The sequence below is a fragment of the Schistocerca americana genome, chromosome 3, assembly GCF_021461395.2.
Source record: "Schistocerca americana isolate TAMUIC-IGC-003095 chromosome 3, iqSchAmer2.1, whole genome shotgun sequence".
NCBI lineage: Eukaryota > Metazoa > Arthropoda > Insecta > Orthoptera > Acrididae > Schistocerca > Schistocerca americana.
In genome coordinates, this window is record NC_060121.1 from 845,011,554 (window position 1) to 845,025,871 (window position 14,318).

Sequence of the window (14,318 nt, forward strand, 5' to 3'; positions counted from 1 at the left end):
CTGAGAGAGATGTTGGCATTTGAGACTGTACCACAGACACAGTCCCTTTTATTATTCAGAGATTTCACTAAACCCGCCCAAAGGTGCATGAGCAGCTTTTACTAGATAGAGGGGGTCCGACAGCTGATCAGTTACAGTCATTCCACCGGGAAGGAGGTACACGGCTCGTGTTTGTAGTTCAGCCACGCCTAGACGGTCACTTCCGCGGTTCGATCGCGTCCGCATTGTTACTTCGTGCCAGGAAGGGCTCTCAACAAGGGAAGTGTCATGTCGTCTCGGAGTGAACCAAAGCAGTGTTGTTCGGAAATGGAGGAAATACAGAGGGGCAGGAATTGTCGGTGATATGCCTCGCTCAGGTCGCCCAAGGGCAACTACTACAGTGGATGACGCTACCTACGGATTAGGACTCGCAGTAACTCTGACAGCAACGCCACCATGTTGAATAATGCTGTTACAAATCAAACTGTGCAGAATAGGCTGCATGATGCGCAAATTCACCCCCAACGTCCATGGCGAGGTCCATACTCGCAACCACGACACCATGCAGCGCGGTACAGACGGGCCCAACAACATGCCGAATGGACCGCTCAGGATTGGCATCACGTTCTCTTCACCGATGAGTGTCGGATGTGCCTTCAACCAGACAATCGTCTGAGACGTGTTTGGATGTAACCCAGTCAGGCTGAACGCCTTAGACACGCTGTCCAGTGAGTGCAGCAAGGTGGAGGTTCCCTGTTGTTTTGGAGTAACGTTTTGTGGGCCCGACGTACGCCGCTGTTGGTCATGGAAGGCGCCGTAACGACTGTACTATCCTCCGACCGATAGTGCAACAATATCCGCAGGATATTACCGAGGCATTCGTCATCATGGTCGACAATTTGCGCCCCCATCGTGCACATCTTGTGAATGACTTCCTTCAGGATAACGACACCGCTCAATTCGAGTGGCCAGCATATTCTCCGGACATGAACCCTATCGAACATGCGTGGGATAGAATGAAAAGGGCTGTTTATGGGCGACATGACCCACCAACCACTCTGAGGGATCTACGCCGAATCGCCGTTGAGTGTTGGGACAATCTGCCTTGATGAAATTGTGAATAGTATGCCACGACGAATACAGGCATGCGTCACTGCAAGAGGACGTGCCACTGGGTAACAGAGGTACCGGTGTGTATAGCGATCTCGATCACCACCTCTGAATGTCTCGCTGTATTGTGGTACAACATTCAACGTGTGGCTTTCATGTGCAATAAAAAGGGCGGAAATGATGTTTATGTTGAGCTCTGTTCCAATTTTCTGTACAGGTTGTGGAACTCTCGGAACCGAGGCGATGCAAAGCGTTTTTTGGTGTGTGTATAACACAAATATATGTCTGGAAATTATGACCTGGTGCATTTACATTCACAGTGTGCAAAGCGGTGTGGAATGCCTGGCAGAAGATACTTCCCAGCTGTATTATACATGAGGGTTTCTTCCCGTTCCATTCACGTATGGAGTGCGGTTAGAGTAAATACCTCTGTGAGAGTTGAAATAAATCTTTGTTGTGCGGCTTTCTCTTCAGACAGTACTCCATTAGCTGCGTCAACTGCAAGACTTCAGCCACGCCCCTAACATTAACTGTCAAAGATGTTTGTCCGAGATAACGTACTGCGTGCTACCTAGCAACGGAAGCCTCATTCCAGTTATAAATTTCGTTTGATAATGAATACGATAGCACTTTTATTAATAAGCGTCTGTGTGGTACTGAGTCAAAAGTTTTTCTGTCTGTATGCTTACTAATGTGTTGCATATTGACACAATGAGTTTTTTGAATGAAAAAGAGAATAGAATCTTTGAAGTCTTTGTTAATAAAAGTTTATTGACCGATTCGGAAATCGTTAATAGAGTGGAAATAACAAAATTCACGAGGTCATGGCTTGTAGAAAATAAACTAACACTAAATCACAGTGAGACTCAGTTTTTATAGTTTCTGACACACAATTCAACAAAACCCGAAGTTTTAATTTCATAGAATGGGCAGATGAGTTGTGAAACTGAACAGTTAAAATTTCTAGGTGTTCAGATTAGATAGTAAACTGTCGTGCAAAGCACACGTTCAGAATCTTGTTCAAAGAATGCAGCCGTTTTTTTCTATACGAAAGGTATCTGAAATAAATGATAGTTCGACACGAAAAGTGGTCTACTTTGCTTACTTTCATTCTTTCATGATGAATGGTTTATATTTTGGGGTAAGTCTTCCCATTCTCAGTGTAGATATTTGGTTCAGAAAAGGGCGGTTCGGGCAATAAGAGTTGTAAGTTCGCCAACCCCTTGTCGACCGCTGTTCACTAGTCTGGGTATTCTGACATTAGCCTCATATATTCTTTACTGTCGTTTCTTGTTAACAATATCAGCTTATTCCGAAGATTTAGCAGCTTCCACTCAGTTAATACTAGGCAGAAATCCAATCTTCAATTCCTTAAATCCTGTGCAGAAAGACGTGAGCATTGCTGCGTCAATTTTCAATAAGCTGTCACGAGAATTTAAAAATCTTAGCAGTAATCCACGTGCTTAACAATCGAAACTGAAGTGTTTCCTCACGTGTCACTGTAGAAGAGTTCCTTGAAATGTTAAGCTGCTCCCTGTGTTATATTGTTGATTGCGTTTGCATAAACTTATGGCTTGTCTTTTTGGGTTCATAAACATTTTATTGTATCTGTTATTACTTTTATGTTGTAATTTCATGCACTGACACATTCCAAGACATTGGAGATATGCTCCTCAATTTCGTCGTACAGAACTAGACGTGTAAAATAAAATTAAACAATACAGAGAAGACTGACAATAGCAAGATGTGGTTCATCCGATAAACGTAAGACATGAATGTTTACGTACAGTGAACTGAAGTTACTTGTCTCTGTTGATGACTCCCATCCAAGATAACAGGTTCCGTCCTCCCTACTAAGAAATTTTCAAGTCAGTCACAGATTTCCTTTTGTACTCCCATATGGTCGTACTTCCTTCAGTAAGAGTAACACGTAACGTTTCACAAAAAGTTGTTTAAAGTTACTCCAACCATTAGTCGATTTTTATATACTGTAAAAATAGCGACTTTTTGAAACATTGCTCGCGAACAGCGGGTGCAGATCCGATACACTTTTAATCTACCATGACGTTTCAGAACAATGCACATTCCACAGTAGAGGGAAAGATTCATTCCAAATCAATCACCGCGGAACAGGGCCGGACAGAAATTCTGCGCACGTGCGTAACTGCTGCACATGGGCAACTTCCTGGTCACAGTTTGCACACTTACCAGACGTGTAGACAGGGAATCGGAACAGTTACCGCTCATTTAGTTTATGTCTCTCAGCACAGATGCCGTCGCTTCGCTTTACGCACAAGCTGGGATACACTGTACCTGGTGCACTCCCATGCTCTTTCTCACAGTGTGCAATGCAGTCATGGGAAAGTATCGTGTTATTCCATAGACCTATTAGCAAACGTCACGATTCTGTCTTTACGCCCACGCCTTACGTATCTAAATACCCTTCATCGCAAGCGTGCCAAACATTTCTCTTAATAATTAAAGGATAATTTTTAAGCATTTAACTATACCTTGAACAATTTTTTTCAGATAGCGATATTCGCCGATGTAACATGAAGCCGGACGACGCACAGTTAGTAAATAACAATTATAAATTATAAAAAGAAAGAAATCCGTAACATGTTTATCATTGGTGATTAGAAACTATAAAGATAATGTCGGACGCAAAAGGTCGGCAGATTGATAAACGCAAGCCCTTGCGAAGAGTTTCGTCACTATAGTCGATCGAAATCTTGATTAAATCGTTTTCGTTAATGAGAAAAATCTTCCACACACACACACAAACACACACATAAGTAGATCCGAACATGGACATGACTCTCGCAGCTTCGTGATGCAGGCGCGAAAATTCTTGCTATGGAAAGTTTTCGTGAAATTCTTTTGTATTTCGTATTGAAAAGAACTTGCCTTCAGCCGTGTGTTGCACTGCAGGTCGATCAATCCTATCTGAAGATGATTCGGAGCATCTTCAACTGATGCTGAAAACGGCCGTACAAAGCAACGAATGATAGGGGACACACTCGTAACGTCTAAAAATCGTTCTCGAAATTACTCCTTAAGTTTTACATTTATTTACACATATTCTTGAAATCTAGCGCTTACGTGGACCAAACCAAGGATAGAGAAACGTGGAGTGTTTTCAGACGTTCAGGCTGTTTAGGCTGTTCTTTTGAAAGGTAATGTCCATGAGAAATGCAAGATCTGATACCCAGTAAGGGCCTTCTAATTTCGGTTCACTCTTTCCCTTAGCATGTAAGAAATACACTGCAGCCAAATGTAAATAAAAAAAAAATATTTTCAGCATTTTACCTCGACTGAGCCAGCATACATCGGTACAGTAAGGTATGTTTTCGTACTCCTAATTCCTCCAAGAACTGCCGAAACTGGCGATGCGTAAACCCTTGTGTCTTCATCTAGTTTAAAGTGCGCACATAAATTTTCATGACTTTTCTGACTTTTCTAATTTTCCACAAAGCGGCCTTCGATGTAGAATGTGGTGAATTCCATACAACGTCATTTTTGTGCGTCCTAGCTTTTTGCGCATCAGTGCTATGAATCATCTCTTGCGGCTTCGCATTGCACGTGCTCCAGCGATTGTCACTTGGTCGATGAGATTGTTTTCAATCCATACCGACACCACCATTCGCTTGCTCAACAGATATGAGTAAAAGTCTACCCCGGTCGTAGTCCCGTTCATAAGTACTAAGTCCAAAACGCCCTCTGTTATACGCAGAGCATTACCGACTCCTCGTATGTACATCACTACCTGAGGTGCATCTGTTAGATATGTTGATTCATCCAACGCAACAGAGAAAGCAAACGAAGTCCTTAGCCTTATTTATTAACCGCCTGTGCACATCGTCGGTCATAATACGTGTACGCCCTGGTCGACGGAGTTTAGTTTAGTCGACTACGCACTGTTGGTTTCGAAATGCCCATTTCTTGGTACTTGCTAACGCTGGTGTCAAATAAAAGTTCTGCAGCATCAATGAAGCAATCTTTTACAGACTCTCCTTAGGAAAACAGTTTCCCTGGTCTTGCTATTCTGAATACAATTTTGAAACTTGCTCGCAGTGCAGGTGTACTGTGATTGTTATTTTGGAAAATTGGGAACAGTACGGTGTACAGTAAAATACACACATCAAAAGAAGTTTTGCATCACGTCGGTTCAGAGTGTTCCGGAACCCGTACAGAAAATTGGAATATAGATCAACATAAACACGATTTCCGCCATTTTTATTGCACATGAAAACCACACATTGCATGTCGTACCACCATACAGCGAGACATTCAGAGGTGGTGGTCCAGATTGCTGTACACACCGATGGTGACGGTCAGTGTCCTCTTGAGTGCAGAATGGTTTTACGCCATTCGCAGGCTACTTCGTTCTGCCATCGTGTGTCTGAAATGGAGGAGGAGATCAAGATTTACTGTCGTGAATGGAATACGAAAAAATGCTAGGTATATCAAATCTATCATTTTATATATTGCAGTTGTGGAATGAAACTAGGTATCAGTCAGATGTGATGAGAGATAGTGGGTACACGTCTAGGAAACGATTAAAAAGGCAGCGTGTGAGGTCTCTTTGTCTTGAGCATGAAACTGAAAAAAAAAAGAGCATCATCGAAACTTTTCGTGTGTTGTTGTCTGCTAATTTGCCATGGCCTCTGTGGTTAATCTGTAGCCCAAAGACCGAACTGTCGATGGAAGGATTGTATCGTGATTCAGGTGATTCCCCTCACCGAAAAATGAATCCAAGGCGAAACAAACCATGAAAGATGCATCTAGGAAATGTCTTTCGCAGAATGGATCACTATTTCAGCACTAAACGAAACAGTTCAGTTTTGTTTTCGGACTTTGTCATAAACTTGCTTTACGCACGTATGTTCCTGTCGTGCATCACCCCACTTTTCTTCGCGCTCCAACCATCTACAGCTATATCGTTCTATTTGCGCATGGAACACGGGAAGACTGACTGCTTTAGTGCCTGTGCGTGTGCTGTAAACTGGTGCAATCTTGTTTTCGCAGGCCATACGAGAACGATGACTAAGGGTGGTGGTGGTGGTGGTGGTGGTGGTGGTGGTGAATGGTTTGTGAGGCGCTCAACTGCGCGGACATCACCGCCCAGACAGTCACAATTTTTACACAGTCCAATTTCTTTCACTGTTCAATCTAGTCACTGTCACGAATGATGATGATAATTCGGACAACACAAACACAGTCCCCGGGCAGAGAAAATCTCCAACCCGGTCGGGAATCGAACCCGGGTCCCCGTGATCTATAGGCAGCAACACTACACCAAGAGCTTCGGACGATGCCTAAGGGTGTGCGATACATTCTACATACTCCATTTAATACTTGTTCTCGAAACTTTATAATTAGAATTTCGCGGAACAGTTGGCGTCTACCTTCATGCGTGTGCTAATTCGGGCGTTACAGCATTTCCGCCGTGAGTCGTAAAAATCTGTGACAACATTTGCTACTTGCTGCCCTTCTTTATGTTCACTGAGTATCCCCTGTTAGTCGTTTTTGGTGTGAGTCCCTCATACTTGATCAATCTTCTGAAATAGGTCGCACGAGTGTTTTGTGAGTAATCTCTTTTATGGACTGAATAAAAAGTTCTCGGGTCTCCAACCGCGTCAAGTAATTAAAATTACACTAGCTTTCGCCGGCCGCGGTGGTCGTGCGGTTCTAGGCGCTCCAGTTCGGAGCCGCGCTGCTGCTACGGTCGCAGGTTCGAATCCTGCCTCGGGCATGGGTGTGTGTGATGTCCTTAGGTTAGTTAGGTTTAGGTAGTTCTAAGTTCTAGGGGACTGATGACCTCAGATGTTAAGTCCCATAGTGCTCAGAGCCATTACACTAGCTTTCGGCCAAGCAATCTGTGGCCATTGTCAAGTGGCATAACTGCCAGCGGGCTGCTGGTACGCTCCTTAGATGCACTAGCTGCCGCGAGGCCATCAGAAAGACAGGCGGCGGCGCGTACGTCACAAAGGTAGTTCTGAACTCGCTCGCTCAGCTCAGCAGACAAAATGCGTTTCTAAACCTGTTAACTCGCAGCTGGGCGTGTAAGTACTAACGAGAATTGCTTCTTCTACTGGAATCTGAGAAATCATTTTGGCATGATTTTAATTTTATTGTACTACAGTGCAGCCGTAACAAATCATAAGTAGGCCTATGGATTTCTGATCATTGTAGGCTAATACCAGTAAGACTCCATAAAAGCGGATTCCAGTAGAACATCCAATTATCGGTTGTACGTACGCAGCTAGTTACGAGTTAACAGGTGTAGAAACGTAGTCTGTCTGCTGAGCTGAGCGAGCTAGCGCAGACGTACCTTCGTGACGTACGCGCCGCGGCCTTTCTTTCTCGTAGGCCTCGTAGCTGCCGGCTGTGACGTCACTGGTGCCCGCGGCATCGCCGCGTAAGGGCATGTGCTGACTCGGCGCTCGATGCCGTTCTTAACTCCAGGCCACCCTCTCTACTTAGCACATCAAATGAATTGGCAATTTCGAATAAAGACTACCATCAGCTGTGGAATGAAACGGAGACAATTAAAATTTGTGCCGGGCCGAGACTCGAACCCGGATTTCCCGCTTATCGTCAGCGGTCGCCTTATCATTGGGCTATCCGTGCACGGCTCACGGCCAGATACAAACTTCCATATGTCGTCAACCATGCGTCTACGATCTCTACTCATACATCCGTTATCACTCCACCAATAACCATTCTTATATGAGCGACAGAAGGATAAGCAATTAAAGACTTCAAATCAACCTGACAAAAACAAATAAATCTAACAAAAACCCCGTACAGGCCAGACGTTGTACTTGAAAGTAGCTTGCCCGATATCGGGTGATAAATACGATATTGCTGGGGTTGGGTTGTTTGGGGGAAGAGACCAAACAGCGAGGTCTTCGGTCTCATCGGATTAGGTAAGGATGGGGAAGGAAGTCGGCCGTTCCCTTTCATAGGAACCATCCCGCCATTAGCGATTTAGGGAAATCACGGAAAACCTAACTCAGGATGGCCGGGCGCGGGATTGAACCGTCGTCCTCCCGAACGCGAGTCCAGTGTGCGAACCACTGCGCCACCTCGCTCGGTACGATATAGCTGTCCCTGTGTTATTCTGATTACAATGCAAAGTTACTTTGGACATGCATGCATGCATGTCGTAGACGCATGGTTGACGACGTATGGAAGTTTGGTTCTGGCCGTGAGTCGTGCACGTATAGCCAAATGGTAAAGCGACCTCTCGCGATAATCCAGGTTAGAGTCCCGCTATGGCGCAAATTTTCATTGTCATTTCATTCTGCAGCTGATGGTAGTCCTGGAGCAAACGAGCTAACCATTGCAACGCCATACCTCTGATCGTGATACTAGCCGTTGTTCAGAAAATGAGTAATCGTGTGTGCCTAGACAACTCGACCATTTAAGTTACAGATAACTTGGATACTAGGTCCACATACTCTTCGGCAGGCATATCCGTAAACAGTGCCTCCACATCGAAACTGGTCATAATGTCACTAAGTCGAAGACAGTTAATTCAGTTGATAAAGTCTACTTGGCTTTTAATATGATGTTCGCAGTGTCCCGCCTGTGGAGCGATGGGACAGGCACTTGGCCAGCTCGTATGCTGGTGAACTAGTGGTGGATACAGTGAAGCGGCATGGCATCCCGTCCCTGTGGATCTTCGGTACAGCATAAGCAACATTTGGTCTAGGTGCCTGTGGGAGATTCTTGACCACAGTGTCTTCCACCGAAGAGCGCTTGAGGAGTTGAGATGTCGTCCGTATTATTCTCGATGTTGAGTCGCGTGGGAGTTTCCGATAACTATCCTCGTCCAGTAGCACTAAGATATTCGTATCATAGTCCGCTTATTCCACAATTACGGCTGCATGGTTACCAGCACCCAGCATGACCAGGGCTGAGCGCAGTGGCCTGGGAGGACTACGCAATGATGAAAGCATTGTGGTCTGACAAGGGGAGGCCGCCAATTGTGAAATTCAGATTCGATTCATACTGCGCATAATAAAAGCTCATGGCCAGAGGTGTAATGTGGCAAAGCACCAAGATGCACTTCTCAGCCGCTGTCGAGAAAATCGACAGTTCAAAGAAACCGTTGCGGTGAAATACTCTCCACGATTAATAATTTTCTACAGCGTCGTGGCGCAGCGGTAAGCGCTCGGGTTCGTAATCCCTAGGTCGCCGGATCGAATCTCGCGCCATGCAACTTTTTTTAATTATTTGTTTTTTGTAATTCAGATGTACACACACACACACACACACACACACACACATATATATATATATCTCAAAGGCTGTCCTGGTAACCCGACATGACATGAACAAGGTGACGCATTCGTATACGGCATAATATTCAATCACGATGTCTGGACGAGTCTTGCCTCTTGTTTTCGTATCCCTCCAAGAGTCCACAGGTACGTTTGGACCCACAGTACAGAAGACAGTCGACGAGTACGCCAAGAAGTATACCAACGTTGTTATTACATCCTCCAAATCCGGTAAACTAACAACGGGTTTGTTCATGGACTTCTTGCGTAATGCTTTGCAACCATACGTACAAAAGAAAGAATTTCTTCTTCTGATCGACTCTTGGGGTGGGCATACGAACCCGTCGTTATACGATGAGATGTTCCAGGACGATAAGAAGTTACCAACGTGCACTATAAAAGTCATTCCTCCAAAGTGTGCTCCTCTCGTCCAACCGTGTGACGTGTATTTTTACCGGCAGGCAAAAAATTTGATCAAGCGCCTTCAAAATTGTGCTTTTTTAATCCAGCGAAACCGTGACATCAACTCCAGAGACGATTGTGTAAAAATCCAATCCATCGTCCACCACCAATTGTCTTCTCCGATTTTTGCCGATATGATACGATATGCGTGGTATGTATCAAACCTGACGAACGATGGAACAATTTTTCAGAATGTCAATCAGGTGTGTTTCCCAACAGATAATTTAAAAAACAATTGTTCTTGTAAAATCGCATCGTTTATCAGATGTTCTCGATGTCGTGCTGTTTTCTACTTTCCATGTTTCTATGACAACTATCACTCTGGTTCGTGCGATACTCCAGCTACTTCTGGTCACTAATTGTTAATTATGTGCGAGTGTATACCGAACTTTTCAATAAATTGTATCCACTTGAATATTATTTGTGATATTGTGTTTTATTTCAAGTGTTATTTTTCCACGACAAAAGACTTTCAACAACTTATTATATGCATAATTGTGTGTATACATTTGAATTACAAAAGCAAATAATAAAAAAAAGTTGCATGGCGCGAGATTCGATCCGGCGACCTTCGGATTACGAACCCGAGCGCTTACCGCTGCGCCACGACGCTGTAGAAAATTATTAATCGTAGAGAGTATTTCACCGCAACGGTTTCTTTTAACTGTCGATTTTCTCGACAACGGCTGAGAAGTGCTTCTTGGTGCTTTGCCACAGTACACCTCTGGCCATGAGCTTTTATTATGCGCAGTATGAATCGAATCTGAATTTCACAATTGGCGGCCTCCCCTTGTGAGCCGTGGTAAAAATTGCTGTTTTGAAGAGCGCGCCGCAGCGCGTCGTGTGAAGCAGTCGCCCTCCGTTTCTGGCGGTGGCGCTGCTGTAGCAATCGGAGCTTTGGTGTCTCCCTCTGGTGGGAACGGTTGCCTGTTCGCGTGGATTTAAGGGGCGCTATGAGCTCGCCAGTCGGTCAGTCTCTCGTCCCCAGCTTGCTAGTCTGTCTCTCGTCCGCATTTGTTAGGCAGTTAGTGTCTGTCTGTCGTTCGGATCAACCTTTAAAGCCGGCAAAATGAGAGTCCTTCCACTCCACCAGTAAGAGAATTAAGCGAGTGGTCGCCCAGTCGGGGCTTAGTTCCTGCATCTGCTGACAACGACAATGCAGCCGTCATTATGGAATGCGCGGACTGTGGTAAGTAGATCTGCGCGCTTATGGACGAAGATACTTACCGGAGACTCCCACGCGACCCAGCATCGAGAATAAGAACGACATATTAACTTCTCATGCTATCTTTGGTGGAAGAATCTTCCCCCACAGGCACCTAGACGTCCTACTGCCAACGCTGTACCGAAGATGCACAGGGACGATACGCCATTCCGCTTCATCGTATCCGCAATAGTTCACCAACATAAGAGCTGGGGAAGTGCTTGGCAGATTTTATCAACCAAATTAACTGTCTTCGACTTAGTGAGGGTGATATTATGGTTAGTTTTGTGACGGCGGTGCTGTTGACGAATGTGCCAGCCGAAGACTGTGTAGACCTAGTATACCAGTTCTTTGTAAGTGAAGTGTTCAAACTATTAAAGCACACTCTTAGAACTTCTTTCTTTCTGTATAACGGCGAGTATTACTGTCAGACGGACGATATTGGATTAGGTAGCCCGTTAGCTCCAGCTGTTGAAAACATCTTCATGGAGAATTTGGAGGATATTGCCTTATACACCACACCATTACAGCCCAGTTGTTTCTTTCGATACATTGATGGCACGTTCATTTGGCCCCACGGGCGTGAGAAACTTGACGAGTTCTTGAAACACCTCAACGATATAAACAGTACAATCCAGTTTACCATGGAGGTAGAAAAAGACGATGCATTGCCTTTCCTCGACGTTCTCGCCACAGAGTCTATAGAAAACCCTGTACTAGCACGCCATCAGCCATCATCACTCGGCACTGAAGCGCACTGTTTTACAAATATTTGTACAGTGTGCAAGAACGATATCAGACGCTGATAAAATGTAGTTGAAGAAGCCATCGAAATGAAAATCGCCGATAACGCCCTAAACAGAGCCGGTGGCTTGCAGCTCATCACGGCGTGGGATCCAGCGATCGCGTGGTGGAAGCGGGCGCATCGAACGCAGAGTCAACATACGCCCGTGTATGGCGATGCTGACACCAGTGACGTCACAGCCGGCAGTTACTGTATATAAGGGACGTGCCAGTAGCCCACTGGCATTCGTACCACCTAACAATGGCCAAGGAGTACTGGCCGAAAGCTCGTGTAATTTTAATCTCTTGACACTGTTGGAAACCCGAGAACTTTTTATTCAATGATACCGCTGCGAGACTCTGCATTATTATATCCTGTATAGACGGATCGCAGTTTCCCCATTAACCTACTAATGAACTGAAACGTGCCCTGATGCTTTACCTAAGACTGAACCTATCTGATCATTTCCATTTAGTACGCCCTCAAATAGTTACATCCAATTATTTGTATGATTCCAGTTGTGAGTCATTCCTATTGTCACAGGACACAACGTTTTTCGTTTTGTGAAGTGCATAATTTTCGATTTATGAACTTTATGAGCAAGTTGCGTGTCTTTGCACGACATTTAAAGATCTGATCATTTGCGCAGCTTTTTTTCTTGTAATAATGTATCATAGATAACTGCATCAACTGCAAACAGCTTTTGTTAACTGTCAACACTATCTGCCAACTTATTAATATACGAGGGGTGTTTTTTAAGCAAGGTCCGTTTGAACATAAGTACATAACGAAAGTTTATTTCAAAAAAGTAAATTTATTTTCGAAAAGTACATACTTCACTCTACTTCTCGACATAGTTGCCAAGTTTGTTGAACCACGTATCATACCTCTCAACCAATTTTAAAATACCCTCTTCATAAAAACTTGCCGGCTGCTCCGATAACTAAGAGTTCACTGCCGTTTTCACGTCGTCGTCATCATTATAACGGTTGCCACTGAGGTATTGTTTGAGGTGGAGGAACAGATGGTAATCGCTCGGCGCAAGATCAGGACTGTAGGGTGGGTGGTCTAAAACTTCCCAGCCAAAACTGTCCAATAAATCGCGGGTCTGACCTGCAATGTGAGGTCTTGCATTATCATGGAGAAGGACAATTCCCTCTATCAGCATGTCGCGTCTTTTGTTTTGAATCGCTCTGCCTAGCTTTCTCAGGGTTTGACAGTATGCTTCTGCATTGATAGTGATTCCTTGTTGCATGAAGTCGACCAACAAAACATCATGCCTATGCCAAAACACCGACGCCATGATTTTGCGCTGGGACGGAGTCTGTTTGGCCTTCACCTTTACAGCCGAGTGTGTGTGTCTCCATTCCATGCTCCGTTGCTTCGATTCGGGCGTGATATGCGAAACCCATGTTTCGTCTCCAGTTACGATCTGACTCAAGAAGCCGTCACCTACTTCGTGATAACGAGTCAAGAACTTCATGTCACACTCAAATCTTTGGTTTTTGTGGTCCTCTGTTTGGAGCTTCAGGGCCCAACGGGAGCACACTTTCCTAAACTTCAGGTGTTCAGAAACAATGTTGTAAAGCACTGATCTCGACACGTCAGAAAATTCGTTTGAGAGACCTGTTGTGAAGCTCCTGTTCTCACGAATCCTCGCTTCAACTGAAGCCACCAAATCGTCTGTAATCAAAGAAGGGCGACCGGAGCGGTCCTCATCATGGACGTTGTCACGGCCATCTTTGAATTCTCGTACCCACTTACTGTACGCACTTTGATTTCACTCATAACAGTATCACCATACACTTCGCAAATCTGTCGATGAATTTCTGCAGCAGACAGGTTACTTGCTGACAAAAACCGTATCACTGAGCGAACCTCACACTCGGCGGGCGAGTGGATAGACTTAAACATTTTGAAAGCGCAGAACAGAAACGTACAGGTTAGCTACAGAGCTAAAACTGAGTACAGTTGCTCCCGAGGCATGCCGGTACATGACGCACGCGCTCGTTGCGGTATGGGCGCGAACTACTAGTGTCTAAAACAAATCGGACTTTACTTAAAAAAACACGCCTTGTACAAATATAACACGTCCACCAAGCGTACATCTGCCGATGACTCTCCGTCCAAAATAACTTACTGCAGCTTCGCTGCGAAGAAACCGCAGTACAGTCACTTATTTAGTTTGATACCTCTTATCTCATTTTAGCTAATAATCGTTGCTGTTGCATTGACTCAGATACTTCGCTTCACTTACTTCACTGTGTTACAAAATGGTTCAAATGGTTCTGAGCACTATGGGACTCAACTTATGAGGTCATTAGTCCCCTAGAACTTACAACTAATTAAACCTAACTAACATAAGGAGATCACACACATCCATGCCCGAGGCAGGATTCGAACCTGCGAACGTAGCGGTTTCGCGGTTCCAGACTGCAGCGCCTAGAACCGCTCGGCCACTTTGGCCGGCCACTGCGTTACACACACA

The 14,318-nt window shown here is 44.8% G+C and overlaps 1 protein-coding gene across 1 annotated transcript in view; it reads left to right on the plus strand.

Annotated features, from left to right (window-relative positions):
- Nucleotides 1-14,318, plus strand: part of LOC124606433 (netrin-1-like) — a 170,761-nt gene that overhangs the window by 14,461 nt on the left and 141,982 nt on the right. The window lies entirely within an intron of this gene.